Genomic DNA, 17322 nt, shown 5'->3' on the forward strand with positions numbered 1-17322 from the left:
ATATCAGCATTATGACTTATTATCACTACATAGTATAAAACAAAGTCGCTTTCTCTGTCCCTATGTATGCTTAAATCTTTGAAACTACGCAACGGATTTTGATGCGGTTTTTTTTAATAGATAGAGTGATTGAAGAGGAAGGTTTATATGTATAATAACATCCATTAAATAGTGGAGAAATCAATAATAAATTATAGTTTCCGAAGCGAAGCGAGGGCGGGTCGCTAGTTTAGATATAAAGATGCTTAATATTAAAAAGCAAGAGTGATAATTCTATGCGATAGAATTATTGCGTAGGTCGTTTCGCAACAACACAAACGCATCCAACTTCTCTGAATAGCTGCTGTGACTCAGTCTGCTGACTAAAGGATCACCGGCTAAAATAACTACGATTTCGTTTATTTGTATAATGTAGTTTTCGTATCACGATCGTAATACGGTTCTGATTATTATTGGAGTCACTGAATATGACTACTATGGTACACAGATTTAACCATCATTTGCGCAATCGAGTGATCGCAGTTGACATTATACTGTTGTTGTTGTTGACAAAATACTGGAAGTCCTTTTTAGAGATTTCGCGTGAAGAACTAAGCTCGTTTCTGGATCGAGATTTCTATATACAAGCTTCTTCCAATTGCTTTCATACAAAAGAGAGCTGCTCGATTTGTTGACAATACTGATCTCAAGGATCTCGGGGACTAACAAAAAAATGTATTGTTATTTTTTATGTACTTACTACGTACACAATATAGACATTTGAAACAGCTGAGTTTGTTTGTGTTTGTGTGAAACAGTCGTGAAACTGCGTTCCGAAACGGCTGTGAGATCATAACTATTTAATAACGCCTATTTGATTAAAAATATATTGGTCTCTCTGAACCACTGAGTCTACGGATGGAATACGGTTTTCTTTTTGGCATCTACAGTATGTTATCTGGAAGGTTCTAAGGAATCGTTTGAGGTGATCCCGTCACCTTTTTACCATTTCATCACACGTTATCGATAGAGTTCACCCCTACTATGGAGGGCTGCGTCGTTACATCGTTTTCCAGACATTATTTTTGCCACATACCACCGACTAGCCAATAAACTCCGCTCCCCAGTTTTTCCTGAGCTCTCTGTCCATTTTCGAACGAAATTTGAAACATACTTTACGACCCTCTGCCTTCAGAAAAATGTAATGAATTTGGTATTTTTAATGGCAGGCGTGGAATTTAGATGGAATTTAGGATGGAACACCTATCATCAGCTCGCGACAGTTCATAAAAAAATTTTGAATAACATAAATGCATTAAGGCGCTGCATCTGGACACGATTTCAAATGAGCTTTGCATGTGCTCACATGTCTTAACCTAAAGCTTAATCATATATCACGTTTGATCGTACGCCTCGAACGAAATTGATTTTTATTGAATTAAAGTCTGTCAATTTTTATCATCATTGAATTATTCTGACAATTTTTATCGTGAAAATATCTTAGCTAACTCTTTCAGTTTGTTGTGATCTTACGCAGCATTTTTTTTAAATCGGTAAATAGTTAAAATGCAAAAGAACTTTTATTTTTAAATCAAGAACAGTATACCTCTGAAACTGTATTCAGTTTAATATTCTACTCTACTCCATGTTTTATTTGTACTTTGTTAAAATTTCATCACGTAGATCTAGGCATTTCCAAAAATTAAGTGGTGTATATTTTTTTATTAGACAGCTGCTTAACTTACACAAGTGTTAGATTTAGTAAGGACGTAAAGATTTTTAACTTAGTAGTTATCTTCAATTCGTATGATTTTGATCAGGAAGACACACCAGCATAAAAACTTAAATGTGAAGGTGTAATTGCATAAAGCCTAAAGCTAAATATAGAAAATGTTCTAGTTGCCATAAAAGGATGACAAGCCGACGCCGTCAATTCCTAAAGCAGACTAGACCAGAGCTTTTAACGAGCTAGGAACTAAGTACAAAGTGAGAATGCAACTTAAGTATGCTACTTGGAAGTATGCGCATTAAGTTCTAGTATAGGACATAATTGATCATACGTTTGGCTTTGATGAAAAGGGCTTTAATAATGGAATACCAATTGTGACTTCGCTATCAAGTCTTAAAATTCACAGTTGCATTATATTGAGATGTGTAGCAATTACTTTGACCATCTAAACCAGTCAAACGCTAATATAAAATTGGTCTTAACTTGGGTTAGAGCATGTGGCAATACAATATTCCACAGGAATGAGGATCGAAAGAAAGTGAACGAAGCCAAATTCAACCCAAGAATAAGACGATAGGATTATTAAACAAAAGGTTGTGGTAATATTTTTTTTAGGATGGAAGGATTACTGCTGGCTGAGCACCTCCGAAGGAGGCCTAACAGCTGGAGGACAGCTACTTCGCGAATGCATCGACCTACCTTACAAAAAAAGGATTGAAGGGACTGAAGGGTGTCTATGTGGTAGCGGGCCGGCTAAGCCAACACCACACTCGCATTATAAGGCATATGCAAGTTTTGCATAGTATTATCTTATTATGCATGGACATTTTACTCGCCGAATTTTAAAAAACGCGGACAGACTATGTGTGGGCGGTGTATCCAGGATAACTACCAGATACTTGATCTTCCTGAGCCAGAGTATAGGCTGGCTGTAGAGGGCGATCGGTGGAGGGTCGCTTGAAGCCTGGATCCTGTATTAAAGGCGGTTGAAAAGAGATTCTGATTTACAACAAATTCCAATTATTTTAAATGCACAGAAAATCTCCTAATATTGGTGGTAGATTGAAATGCACTAAGCATGTTGGATTTATTTAGAGCCATGTGGCCGTGATGTCCTTATCTCAGCAGCCTGGTCTCGTTTGCACAACAACAAAAAAATGTTTGCGAACGTTTTATCGCCTCAATGTCTAAATTTCGTATGTCCAAACGTGAACTTAGCTATTTCATTTTATTACATAATTATTGTCACTGTAAAATGGATTCAAATTAAAAGAAGTTTTCGTTAGAACAATGTTATAGGGTCATATTTCCAATCTAGCAGTGCAAGTGGCAAAAATAAGAGGGTATGTGAATATTACTAATTTTCAATACCTCCGGATTTTTTTCCTATAACCCTCTTTTTAAGCATTAAGTGACAGGATTAGACAGAAACCCTGAAAAACAAATGGGAAATCTGATCGGTGTATATGGCCTAGCGACCGCCGGTGTACTCTTTACAATGCTTCGATCCTGACGGTATCTACGATTTTTTTCAGCAATTTTACTAACACCGAAACACTTGAACAATCAATGAAAACATCGTGTAGCAAAATCATAATTATAATTTTATTTATATAGCATTTTTTAAGTCTGACAGGTTGACATCGCCAATATGTCGGCCTCTTATGCCGCAGTTGTCATGCGTTCTGATTTTATAACTTTTTCATTTAAAAACAGTACAGAATATAACCATATACACATATGATGTATTTATAGATTTGTAATCATTTAGTGATAAGAGATGCCTAAGACCTAATTTGTTATTTATTTACATTATATTATTCTATAGGTTATGGCATTGATAGATTGACGTATGTAGATCTAACGACTCGGCGATCACATCCGCCGCTTTTGTGGATGCCGGATGCCGCAAAATAATACGCTCATAAAACATTTGTTTTACAAAGTAACCAAAGATTAAGGCGAAATAAGCACAAGGTTATCTTTAAAATAATACATGGAAATTTTTCCCATAACCCTTTTAAAGTAAATGAATGATTTTTGAATACACTATTATTTTGTACACCTACAGTTTCTATTGTTTTCAAAATATTTAGCGATGATAAACAAAGAAAGTCTTTTTTGTTTGTTTTTACGGTTTACTCGTTTTGTATTTGGATTACCCCGCTTATTCTACACATATTTCTTTTTCAATTCCTTTTTTAAATAGTTCGAGAATTGTCAAGAAATATGCACTTATAGTAATGAACAATTTTTTACGACGACAAACTACTCACTACGAATTACGACTTATATTTATGAACTGAATATGAATATTACATGGTTATACAGTGTACGCATACAAAAGCGGTTTTGTGCTTTTGTTCCTACAACAAAACCATAGAGTAATTGTTTTGTTTTGTATAATATTGTAACGACTTCACCAAGTATTATCATAATATATATCATAATATAATATCATAGTTTCGCCGTAATAAAGCGGTGTACATATTTTATCCAATTAGTTAAATTGGTACCTAAAATATTAACTGAACAGGTCCCGATGGTTACTTTAAACATTAATTCAATTAATAATTAGGTATTACCTTCTTCTTGTCCTAATCCCATTTGGATGGGATTGGTACACCATGCCTAATTTGTTATAATTTGATGTGGAGTACAGATAAATGACTGTTTCTTTGCTTTATCTTGCTCGTAATTTTTTTCCCTACCTAATCACAAGTAACCTAAGGGTCTATTCCAGCTACGCTCGGACTGGTAGGTGAACCCACCGATTCAACCTGAGAGGATTGCTGACACTGGTCCTAGCAAGAGAAGTGCTTCTTATCTACCGCCGGATCGAGACCTACTGAGAAAATCCGGCGAGAAACTCAGTGAGTTACACGTTAAGCTTGCTCAAAAACAAAACAGACCTTAGATTCGAAAATCAGGATAGCAATCAATCAGCGAAGGCAGCCCGGCCGACTATTATCTTGTAATCCTCTAATTGACTTGTTTAATTAAGTCAATCATCAGTGAATTAATTTTAAAGGATAAAAATATTTTGGTACGTTTGGTAATATGCTTGGTACTTCAGTAACGTGTAATGTGTATGTATGTAAGCAGTCTTATAGGCCATCTCAGCTTCGCCCTAACATGCAGGTGAGCTCACGGGGCTCAAACCTGAGTGGTGCCAATACTGGCACTAGCAAGAGCAGTGCTTCGCAGAATCTACCACCGGATCGGAAACGCGACCCACTGAGAAGATCCGGCGAGAAACTCAGTGGGCTGGCAATCTTATTATGTTACATGTTTTGCCCATATAAGAATGTGTATAATCGGCTTACATTCAAGATCCATTTTTTTTAAGACGGGACCTCCAAAAGCTGTTTACGTGGCCTCTACGAAACGGCCCATTTCGACTCTGGTTATGCCTTTACATTTGATTAGATGTTCTACATGAACAAAAAAATAGCACAAGTATGGCTGTCATACAGGTAATATACCGACGACAATTCAAATGAAAATGTATTTATTTTTTATTTTTTTACCTCTGGTAGTACCTTTACTGAGTCCGCACGGGTAGGGACCACCACCCCGCCTAGTTCTGTCGTGAAACAGTAACGCATTTCGGTTTGAAGGGTGGGGCAGCCGTTGTAACTATACTGAGACCTTAGAACTTATATCTCAAGGTGGGTGGTGCATTTGCGTTGTAGATGTCTATGGGCTCCAGTAACCACTTAACTCCTGCTGGGCTGTGAGCTCATTCACTCATCTAAGCAATAAATAAATAAAAAACTCTCTCTATAGGTCATCCAATCCCGTTTTTGTAGTATAGCCATCGGAGCACCTTGGTACGTGAGGAATGTAAATCTTCACGACAAGTTAGATTTAAATCCGTTACGTACACATCTGAAGACAGCGACAGAACGTTTCTTCGGCATGCGGCCCGATAACCCCTCTTATCGTAGCTGCCTCGAACTAAATTTCCGGTCCAAGCCACGGGGCAATGCAAAGTGGCCGTCGCCGTAAACACGTCCTTTTTTTTTTTTAACACTAGGGAATCCATTTACGGATACCCGGTCCTGGGGGGTAACGAACCGGGTTATGTCGGACTCCGGCGCCTCCTGAGAGGAAGAGGGGGACGAGGAGGGCCAAGGTCCTCCACCTCCCCGAATTCCTCGCAAGAGACTACGCCTTGAAAAAGGCGCGCGAAGCACTTGCTCCGCAGAACGACTACCGACTAAATCCCATCGAGCTCCACCGCACCGGCTACACCACACCTACGGTACCGCAGTGCGCACCGAAACCGTAAACACGTCCTATCGGATCCTCCCGGTCCACTATCGATCCTTTTAAGCACTCCAACACCGGTGGTTGTGGGGTGTGTCTATGGGCTTTGACAAGAGGCACCCTTCTTTCTCGCCGGATTTTTTCGGTGGGTCGCGATTCCCATTCAGTGGTTGATTCAGCGAAGCACTGCTCTTGCTACCAATATGTTTTTATGTAAGTTTTCGTTTAAGCCGTTTGTTTGCTCGAAGACTAATAAAAATGTTATGTTTAAATAAACATATAATTTTTTTGAAGTTGATATATCCATTGTTACGACCATTCCGAATCAGCAAATCCTGTTCAAGAATTACGTAAGCCTATTAAAAATTAGCTAATTTTAAACGATGCACGCTAGACAAATTCTCGTTAATGAATGTGAAACAAACAATGTGTATAGTTCGGAGGCCCCAAAACAATCAATCCTTGTGAATGCAATTCAATTTTAATATAATACAATTTCGTATACAATTCGAATTTGTATTACCTATAGTATTGTATTCATATTACAACAATCACATAATAATATGCACATCAAATATTCATATTAAAATAAACAAGCCAAGCCATGTAGTACTTTGAAGATTAATGCGCCGGCCTTTCTTGCCGTCTGTCAAAAGTATGAGACCCACGCTTATTAAGTACACGTGATTCAGATAAATGTTCAAAATATATGCTTTCATATGCTCTTAGAATCGAAAATAAAACAACAGTTCAAATGTTACATTCCACGCGTATATCGTTATTTGCATACTTTTAGAACTATTTGTCAAAATCTTTAATAATAAAAAAAAAAAAAATTAAAATAAATTTAAAGGCTTTTATAATACTACGAGTAGTAATAAAATGTATTATTATGCTAATTTAAATTGCTGACTTTAGCTCGTATATATTCATGTCATATCTTCAAAACAAAATGTCAAACGGTTCGACAAGAACTGATAAATCATGCGTGGGGTTATTTTCTCTCTTAGTTATTTTATTTACTCTCAGTTTTCTATAAAAAAATATATACTTGTTTAAATACATCATGTAACAATTTGTGAGGTTACTTTATGGTATTATTGAGCAAGCTATGTTAGTATACAGTATATGACTAAACTCGAATATATTTTTTTGTTAAACATTGGTGCTCTGTGGAATTGTTCGAGATGATACCGTCATCTCGTTTTTACCATCGCACCGCCCGTCACCAGAGTAGAGTTCATCCCCATTACCCGAAGCCACTGCGGTCATCCACAGTGCGTTTCCAGAGGTCTTTTTTGCCACGTACCATCCCGCTATGGAATGAGCTCCCCTCCACGGTGTTTCCCGAGCGCTATGACATATCCTTCTTCAAACGAGGCTTGTGGAGAGTATTAAGCGCTAAGCAGCGGCTTGGCTCTGCTCCTGGCATTGCTGAAGTCCATGGGCGACGGTAACCACTCACCAGGGCGTGTGCTCGTCTGCCTACAAGGGCAATAAAAAAAAAAACTCTTCGAAGTCTCTTAATTTAATACATACCTTAGAATTCGTTATTGGAAACATACATCGGACACAATTGTACAGTATCTGAAAATAACGAAAGGAGACAGTCAGTCTGAATTCAGAGTTCCATGCCGATGCGTACTTATACAATTAGTTGACCCGTCTTGAAGTTCTCGAAATTTGAACAGTGTAATATGACAAGGTTGTCGATTGCTTAATGATTTCGATTTCCTAATAAAAGCTTTCCAATATTTTTATAACTTTATTCAAAATAGTATTAAAACAAATCAAATCGATTCAGCTGTTCTCTAGGGATGCGCTTACCAGCGAACGTTCGTTGACGATTCCGCTCGTTTTAAATTCTTTATGTGTTGATAATATTGAAATAAAACGAGTCCTTTTTTTTAATTCTAAGATAAAGATAGATATAAGTTCTAAGGTCTCAAGTATAGCTACAACGGCTGCCCTACCGTTCAAGCCGAAACGCATTACTGCTTCACGGCAGAAATAGGCAAGCTGGTGGTATCTCGTACCCGCGCGGACTCACAAGAGGTCCTACCATCATTATTTCTATATAATAAAATTAAAATAATACTTCTAATTATTTTTTGAGAGTATTTTCCAACAATCGACCCACATATTATAATGATCACCGGCGTGCCTGAATGTTTCGTTGGCGAGGCAGTCACATGTGTTTCGATTCGAAGGGTAAAAGAAACGCAGCACATAATAACTCGATAATTGTCTGACGTAGTCATTTTTTCACTCAACCGGTTAGTTGGAAAAATTAATAGTTGTAGGTCACGTGGAAGGAAAGAGAAGTTGAGGTAGATTGCCAAGCAGGTGGATGGACATTGTCAAGGAGGCCACAAACTCCAGCGTCCCGGGCGCCATTAAGCAGGCCGAATGCAGGCAACATCGGAGGAAGCTGGTGCAAAAAATGGACCAAGGTGGTTACGACTCTCAGTAATGAGGAAACGACAAAGAAGAAGAAGAAGAAGAAGAACCGGTTAGTTGATCTGCCATTGTTGGGGTTCACAAGAAGAACGGACATTTGCTGTCTTAGTAGAAATTAATATAGGGTTTTTAAAAATCCTAACAAAGAAAAGTCTCTATCTAAGCATTTCATTTCGTTCGATTTGAAAACAATATTACGCTGCCTCGAAAACGTTTGTTTGCTTTCCATTTTCAAATAATTCGTTACAAAGCCAATTTCAGCCCAAAGTTCAATATAAGCAGAAGATACAATAGACCTATTACTCGTTCTTCCGTTCGAAGAACGCAAAGCAATATGGAAATGCCGTATCCACACAAATTCCTTATTGGCATCCAGCGCAAGTCTCTAGACCCGTTTTAATCAAACGTTGCCTGGGAATTTCATTACAGGCCTCGTAAGTAATAGAGAACATTTGCTTTTAGTGGAGGATATCGTATCGGACGATTTCATGCGGTGAGATTTACAGGCGACACCTCAAAGTTACGTGAAGGTATTTAGACGGGCTTTTGTGCGATTTCTATGGGAATAGGCAACACAAAAAAACATAATATACAAATAGCTAATCTTAAAATATACTACGATTACGTCGACTAGCAAAATTTACTTCTAAATTGTACTGGACGACTTTTCAGAAATTGATTCTTCTTAAACGAATATTTAAAACTAGCGGCCCGCTCCGGCTCTGCTCGAGTCTTTAACAAAAATTTCAACGACCTTGTTTTATTTTTTTAAATAAAAGAACTCTTATGGCGGCATAACTATAATAGTTAGACATATGCTGTCGCGACACTTTTTGTAAATAATAATATGTTCTACAAAGTCGTAGTACATTATTTTATTCTATCATCAATAGTTTTCGCAGGGCACGCGATGTAAAGAATATTTTAGGTAATCTTTTTACACCTTGGGTTACATTATTGGAGATTTAGTAATGATCCCTAATTTTTTTCAAAAAAGATTATAGCCTATGTCACTTGAGAATAGTGTAGCTTACAAACAGTGAAATTTTTTTTCAAATCGCTTCAGTAGTTTCGGAGCCTATTCAATGCAAACAAACCTCTCCTTTACCTCCTCTTTATAATATTAAGTATAAGTATAGATATAGACGAGTATTCCCCAAAAACTAATATGCTGCCTCTCATCATAGTATTATATCATCATACAAGTAAACGGCAGTCAGCATTATGGTTGTGTACCTCGCATTGTGGAAGTTTATTCTGAAGTTTCGGCTTTTTGACTTTATGAATCGAATGGCTTTATTTAGAAAATACACACATGCGAGTATATCATAAAGCAGAAACCTGAGAGAGGGAAAATGCAACTTTCACTTACTCGTTATATGTTGACTTTTAAAAAGCTTTAAAAAACTATTGGACGAAGTTGTCAAAACAAGAAATTCGTGATCAGTAGCTGATATTGTATGTATTGAATTCGCTAAGCACAAAGTTTATTTTTTATACTGTTAGGAAATTATAAATTGTGAAACAGTTAAAAAATTTGCTTTCATTTTATTCAAGGTCAAAACGAAAGCCACTGAATTTACTAAATATTATTTGATCCCAGATCGGACCTTTGGTTTTCACGGTTGACCCGAGTCCCGAGACCCGATTCATATAATTTTAGGCCTAAAGTTATTTATATTTTTATTGAAAATGAAAGTTAGGTATAGAATTTAGAATTTAGCCGTATTAAAATTTCCCTGGATAAGGCTTAAGACTTAGATTTGTAATGGTTTTTTTTTCAGTATTTTAGTTACATTTAGTATCTTATACTCGTATATATATTCATAGTCTTAAATGTCGGAATAAAGTTGTTTCGTATTTTTTGAATCTTTTTTACAATGGTTTCAATAAAGTGTAGCTAAACATATTTATGATTGTAGTATGTGTGCCAACTTTTCTGATAATTTGTTGCCATTTTGTAGTTAGTGACATAGTCCCATTGCTGTGGAAATTTCGGGACTCCCGATAAAGCTGCGATAAGCAGTTTTTTACCGTCCTCTCTTATTATTAAACTTAAACTACCGCAGTTCCAAGGGTATCATTATTTGCCTAGTGTCCACATAATGAAATCGTATTGTGGTACAAAAAAAATCAAAAATTGGTCCATAAATACATGACGATAACTTTTTTTTATTGACGAACTTCATCTCTATACAACAATGAATCACTTACTATTAATAGAGTGTCGGACAATATTTACGAAAGTTAAAAATCTTAATAATTTTGTCACCATAGTGCAAAGGAGATTGCCCATTCTTGGTTTCGTGTTGTGCTACGATCAAATATATATTAAAAATTAAGTTTTTATTTTTAACAATTTCCTCAAAAATTTTAAGTTATAACTTCGCCGGATATAGAAGATTAAAATAATTAGTAATTTAAAAACTTCTAATCTAGTAGTAGTTCAATTTTCCCAATGGAAAGGCAAAGATATTAAATCATACAGCCTAATCTTTAAAAAAAATGATAGTATGGAGTGAAATGCAATGAAGTTGATTAATTTGAGACATTAATCAATTGGCATGAAATGAGATGAGATGATATGGGGTGAAATATAATCTCAGTAAAATGGTGGTTATTTACTGAGACTTTTTCAGTGGATTTTTTGGAGGATCTCAAGAAGTTTGTGCACTTTCACAAATACTAAACAGTTAATAAACCACCGTTATTACACATTTCAACCTGTAGAAACATTAAATAGACAAAATAAAACAATTGATACAGCTTTGCTCCTCGCGTTCCCGCCAAAAAGTCTGTCAAATGTCAATCTCAAATCTTAGTGTTGACAGTTACATTATGTTTAGATTTCTAAATGGTAAATGACTAATATTTTGCCAATTCAATTTAGTAATTTAATTTCATGCCAATTGATTAATGTCCCAAATTAATCAACTTCATTTCATTTCACTTCGTATTATAATTTTTGTACAAATTTTTTTTATAAAAAAATTATAAAAGATTAGGCAGTATGGTATGATACCTTTGCCTTTCCAGTTGGAAAAATACAACTACTACTGCTACTGACATTTGACAAGTACCTACCTAACAATAATATTTTGATTTACTGACGCCGTTTTTCGTTTTTCCAATTGAGTTATATCGTGTGTTTCGATCATATTATTCGTTACCTATTTTGTTAGGCAGAAGTCCAGGCATATTGGGGGCAGATTTTTTTATTTTTTTTTTTATTGTCTTTGTAGGCAGACGGGCATACGGCCCACCTGATGGTAAGTGGTTACCGTCGCCCATGGACTTCAGCAATGCCAGTGGCAGAGCCAAGCCGCTGCCTACCGCTTGATACCCTCCACAAGCTTCGTTTGAAGAAGGACATGTCATAGCGCTCGGGAAACACCGTGGAGGGGAGCTCATTCCATAGCCGGATGGTACGTGGCAAAAAAGATCTCTGGAAACGCACTGTGGATGACCGCAGTGGCTCCAGGTAGTATGGATGAACTCTACTCCGGTGGCGGGCGGTGCGATGGTAAAAACGAGATGCTGGTATCATCTCAAACAATTCCTCAGAGCTCTCCCCATGGAACATACGGTACAAAATACAGAGGGAACCGAAGTCCCTCCGCAGACCCAGAGGCTCGAAACGATCCGAGAGAATTTATTTATCATACGTACTTATTAATCAATCGTCATGAAACCGTTGCTAATACTATTAATGCAGTCCCTGGTTATTACTACAGCTATCTCGTTGGCAATCGAACTGTGGGTTGTGTCTATGTTAGGCTGGGCTCGCTAAGTACAATGATACATCTGCACAATATGAGAAATTAATTATTTTATGTCTATTTTTGTTTTATTTTGAATTGCGCAATAATACTACCTTTACTTATTTATTTATTTATTTATTTAAGGATTACCGACAGGGTTTACAGTAAGACATAAAATAACATTGACATGTATAGAGCAATTGATAACTGCAACTCTAATTATAGGCAATCACAGCATGCATTACATTAACATATCAATAGAGATTTAACAATACTATAAATAATAATAAAAAATTAAAAACAGAAAGACAACAAGGACAGTAATACCCGAGTACTCAGACCAAGGCCGATTATCGAATGGACGTAGTCTAGCACAATACTATGCTAGCTAAATAAGTTTATACTATATACATGTTTTCATTAATTAAATACTTTATACGTATATTTTTACGTATGTAGGATAATCAAAAATAGCAATTCAGCATAATCAAAAAATATCCACTGCTGTCTTGTACAAAAAAAAACCTAATTCTAAAAACTTCATTGGTATTTTACTCGCAAATCCGGCAAACTAGAGATTTAATTTTTTTATAATTGAATAAACATATTAAACCGTACAAAATGAGTTACATGAGAGCACAATGTGACACCAAATTCCATACTACAATGGGCATTCTCCTTTAGATTCAAATTTTTTTTATTGCTTATATGGGTGGACGAGCTGACGACCCTATGGTAACTGGAGCCCATAGACATCTACAACATAAATGTCGTTACCCACTTTGAGATACGAATTTTAAGTCTAAATTTTTACAGTACAACCAACGGCTTCTCCACCCTTTAAACCGATACGCATTACTGTATCAAGGCAGAAATAGGCAGAGTGGTGGCAACTACCCGTGAGGGCTCACAAAATACCCTACCACCAGTATTCGGAACTACAATTTTGTTTTTTAATTAAATATTTAGCAACATTAAAATATTTAGATCAATTCTTTGTAAATTTATAATTTTATGTATTACTAGCTGACCCGGCAAACGTTGTTTTGCCATATACCTAGTCAGGTCATAAATTCTGTCACATGTTTAATGTAAAATAATTGAAACAAGTTTATTCATTATGTAACCATTCATATACCAAAATGAACTTAACAAAACATAGATTCTTATGACACTAAAGTTTATTCAAAATTACCTCCGTGATTTTGAATACAGGCCTTCAATCTGCGCGGCCAGTCGTCTATCGCAGCACGAACGAGGTCCATGTCAATATCGGCGGCTGCCTTAATCAAGGATGTCTTGAGTGACTCCAAATTGGGATGAGGCTTTGAGAACGCCTTTTCCTCCAAGTGTTGCCATATCTTGTAATCTAACGGATTCAAATCTGGACTGGAGGAGGGCCAGTCTTCGTGCCGGGTGAAGTCGATTTCACGCGCCGCCAGCCAGTCTTGTGTGCTCTTCGCTCTATGAGCTGGCGCCGAATCTTGTTGGAATACCCAGTGCCTGTTATTGAACATGGTATGAGAAACAGGTTCCACAAGGCTCGTCAGGACTGTATTTTAATACAGAACTGCTTTCGTTTTTACACCTTTCTCACAAAAATGTACCTCTGTTAAGCCCCAATAAGAAACTCCCAACCATACCATGAGCGAGGATGGAAAATGACCTCGTTGGACACGCGGAATACGGCTGCTCGCTTCTTCACTGCTGTGTGCGTACACCTTATCATTTTGTTTGTTGTAGTCCTCTTCTACGGTAAAAAATTTTTCATCCGAAAAAAGAATTTCCCGATATTTTTTTCCCGCGTACCGCGTCAACAAAGCGCGGCATTTCTTCAGTCTCAGGTCCATTAGACGAGCATTCAAACGATGTCCTGTTTTTCTTCGATACGCCCGAAGCCCTAAGTCTTCATTTAACACCCTTTCACCGTGGTTCTGCTTAACCCCATCTGAAGGGCCAACAGTTTCTGCTTACGTTTGGGATTTCTTTGAATTCGCGCCTTCACAGCTTTTATCACTGCTGGAGTCCTAACAGACCGAGGGCGACCACTTCTTGACCTGTCATCTACACTAGAGTCTTCATTGTATCGTTTGATGGTACGATAAACGAATCTTTTGGTTATATTCAAATTTTTCAGTATGTTAAAAATTTGAATTGGCGCGTAACCGCAACGATGCAACGCAATAACTGCAACACGGTCTTCTTTAAGCGTCCACTCCATATTTAAAAATGAGTAAAATTCTAAAAGTATAAATTTTTATTTTCATGAACAATTCGAAATTTGAATTCAATAAACTTTTTTGTGGCCAGCATTCTAAAAGAAAAGTTTTTACTGTGTGACAATACTTATGACCTGACTAGTTATAAGATTTCTAGGGAATTTCTAGTGTACAAAAAAAAACCTCATTCAATCAAATAATATCTCATTATAACAAAAAAAAATTGTCCAAAAAATAAAAATAAGAAATAAATGTTAGGGGCGGACAACCCTTATCACTTAGGGTTATGAAAATAGATAGTAGCCGATTCTCAGACCTACTGAATGTACATATAAAATTTCATAAAAATCGGTCAAACCGTTTCAGAGGAGTATGGTAATTAACATTGTGACACGAGAATTTTATATATAAGATTATAATTTACGGATACAATTTTTCATTAAATAGTGCTTAAAGTGATGTGAACTTATAATATAAAGCACAGATATACTCAGGTAATGCAGAGGCTTTAAAGGATACGGACGGTCTCATATCCCTAGTGAATTAAAATGAAGACGATCGTTGTCTCGAAGTACCTCCGTTGAATCTTACATACGACAAGACACCCGCTGAATATTTGATCTGAAACATCAAAGCCACGACCTTGTCCAAATATTACATAATTCACGTTTTCATATCCTTTGAGTTTGACAATCGTCATATTTATGAGACGAGTTTGATTTCATCGGTACCTAATTAAACAATAATTTAATTTTATACCCTGCAGTTAAACCTCATGGTAATCATCACATAGAATGAATACACACGGAAATAATAAATTAAGGAATCAAAAATGTTTCTGTACTTGTGGCGATCATTTTGTATCTACCGCAATGAAAAATAATCGTAAGTATCGAGATTTAAAAGAGATATTTTGTAACTTCTAGTCTCTAGCATAGAGAAGTTTTGGAAAAATAATAATGAATCCAATTATTATTATTTCTTTAGTGTATTATTTTAGATCAATGATACTAACAATAATTGTTATTGTGCCAGTTGTGGACGCAAATAAATATAGTATATTTTATATGATGGAGAAAACAGGCTGCATGATTTGACAAGAAAACGTTATTAAAGTTACAACAAATTATAAACAAATATAACATTCAAAACAACAGCAGGTAAATTGAAAGTACCATAATGGTTAAACTAATCGCCCAGAGCGATCTCTTGGATTCCTCATACAAAAGAAATAGATAATGAATTTGCTGAAATACAATATACTATGGAAAATGCTTTCGGCTGTGATGTCTAGAATAGCACTATCCCATCTCTTCCCATAAGGGTCGTAAAAAGCGACCAATGGATTCACCGAAGAATGGACAGTAACATTCTCAAGTAACATACCAGCGTTTTGCGATTGGTATTTATTGTTATCAGAGCTACTGATATATAGATAGTACGCTCGCAGAGGTAAGTGCCGCTACTCTGCGTCATATTTCTGGTGCAAAGCAATCTCGCGTTCCCGTTCGAAGCGAGAGATATCCGTTTTATACATAATTGAGAGTTCGCCCTCATATCTCAGGTCTTTAATCATTTTGTGATGTATATGCGTTTCGCTAAAAGTCATATTACAAGTGGACCGCGAAACCGCTTTATAAACAATGAATAAAAAATAGATTACTAGTATAATAACTGAAACGCATGGAATTTTGGAAATGGAATGGAATCCGACTTTGGAATGAACTTCCCTCCACGGTGTTTTCCGAGCGCTTGACATGTCTTTCTTCAAACGAGGCTTGCGGAGAGTACTTTATGGTAGGCAGCGGCTTGGCTCTGCTTCTGGCATTGTTGACGTCCATGAGCGACGGTGACCACTTATCATCAGGTGGGCCGTACGCTCGTCTGCATACAAAGGCAATAAAAAAAAATGATACTTAATGTTGAAAAATATAGAAGAGAGTTTTTTGACTACTTTATTTAAATTTAAATCAAGCAATACTGCCGTTCTTTACCCAACATATTTTTTTAAAATTATGACTATCTGGAGTAAGTATCTGCTTTTATGTAGGTCGCCGTATTGTTTGCGTTCCATATGCGCTAAACATAAACATAACAATTTATGTTTTTATTGTGTTTCGTAACGAACATTTGGTTTGTTGCGAGCTATCGTGCGTTTCATAAAATTATAGTTTAAAAAACGTTATTTTATAAACAAAATACTTGATTGGATCCAAAAAGTTTTGATTAATTTTAAAATAAAATACCACTTAATGACGGTTAGCAAATATGTTTAATAGTGTGATACTACTATCTCTTGTAGTTTCTTGGAACTTTACTAGAAAAAGGTACAATATAGAGCACGTCGAGGAAATCAAAGCTTCCGCGTAAAACCAACCTCAACTAGTTTAGTACTTCAAAGGCTACGTCCTAGTTTCATCATCAGACCAGCTTTGTGTTAATATAATACTATACTGCTTATAAGATCTGTCAATGCCATGAATGATTTTTTTATTGAATCGATGGGTTAAATGAATAGGAGTTTATATACATGGCAACGTAAATTCCGCCACTCACCTTGGGACATGAGATCGATGTCTCAATTGCTTTTGTATATCCTTCTTTTAAACTAAATACACACAACAATCAGAGGATGAAAATTTCATACTATAGAGTTTCATAACAACGGGGTCATACAAATTTAAACTTTAAAAAAATTAAGTATCACTTGTCTTATACTATTTATTTAATTTTGTCTTCAACATGAATTTATTTTTCTAACTTTTTAGTTTCATGTGTGACACATGACACAAAATCTGTTTACTTAAATGAAATAAGAACCACATGTTGGAAGAAATAACAAAAGGATACTGAATGAATAAGTCCTTCGGACAAGCAATTTTTGTTTCTCTTGGCTTTAAAA

At 36.2% G+C, this 17322-nt stretch overlaps 1 protein-coding gene across 12 annotated transcripts in view; it reads right to left on the bottom strand.

Annotated features, from left to right (window-relative positions):
- LOC101746167 (dystroglycan 1) overlaps window positions 1-17322 on the bottom strand; it is a 91231-nt gene that overhangs the window by 61822 nt on the left and 12087 nt on the right. For 6 of the 12 annotated variants that reach the window (XM_062673990.1, XM_004933357.5, XM_021352725.3 and 3 more), the window contains exon 2: window positions 7520-7567. The exons of 4 other annotated variants lie outside the window; for them this stretch is intronic. The gene's annotated coding sequence lies outside the window, so the exon portion shown is untranslated. The remainder of the gene's footprint in view (window positions 1-7519; window positions 7568-17322) is intronic. 2 more of the 12 variants (XM_062673982.1, XM_062673987.1) reach the window with 1 other exon arrangement.

Source organism: Bombyx mori, chromosome 19, assembly GCF_030269925.1.
Source record: "Bombyx mori chromosome 19, ASM3026992v2".
Lineage (NCBI taxonomy): Eukaryota > Metazoa > Arthropoda > Insecta > Lepidoptera > Bombycidae > Bombyx > Bombyx mori.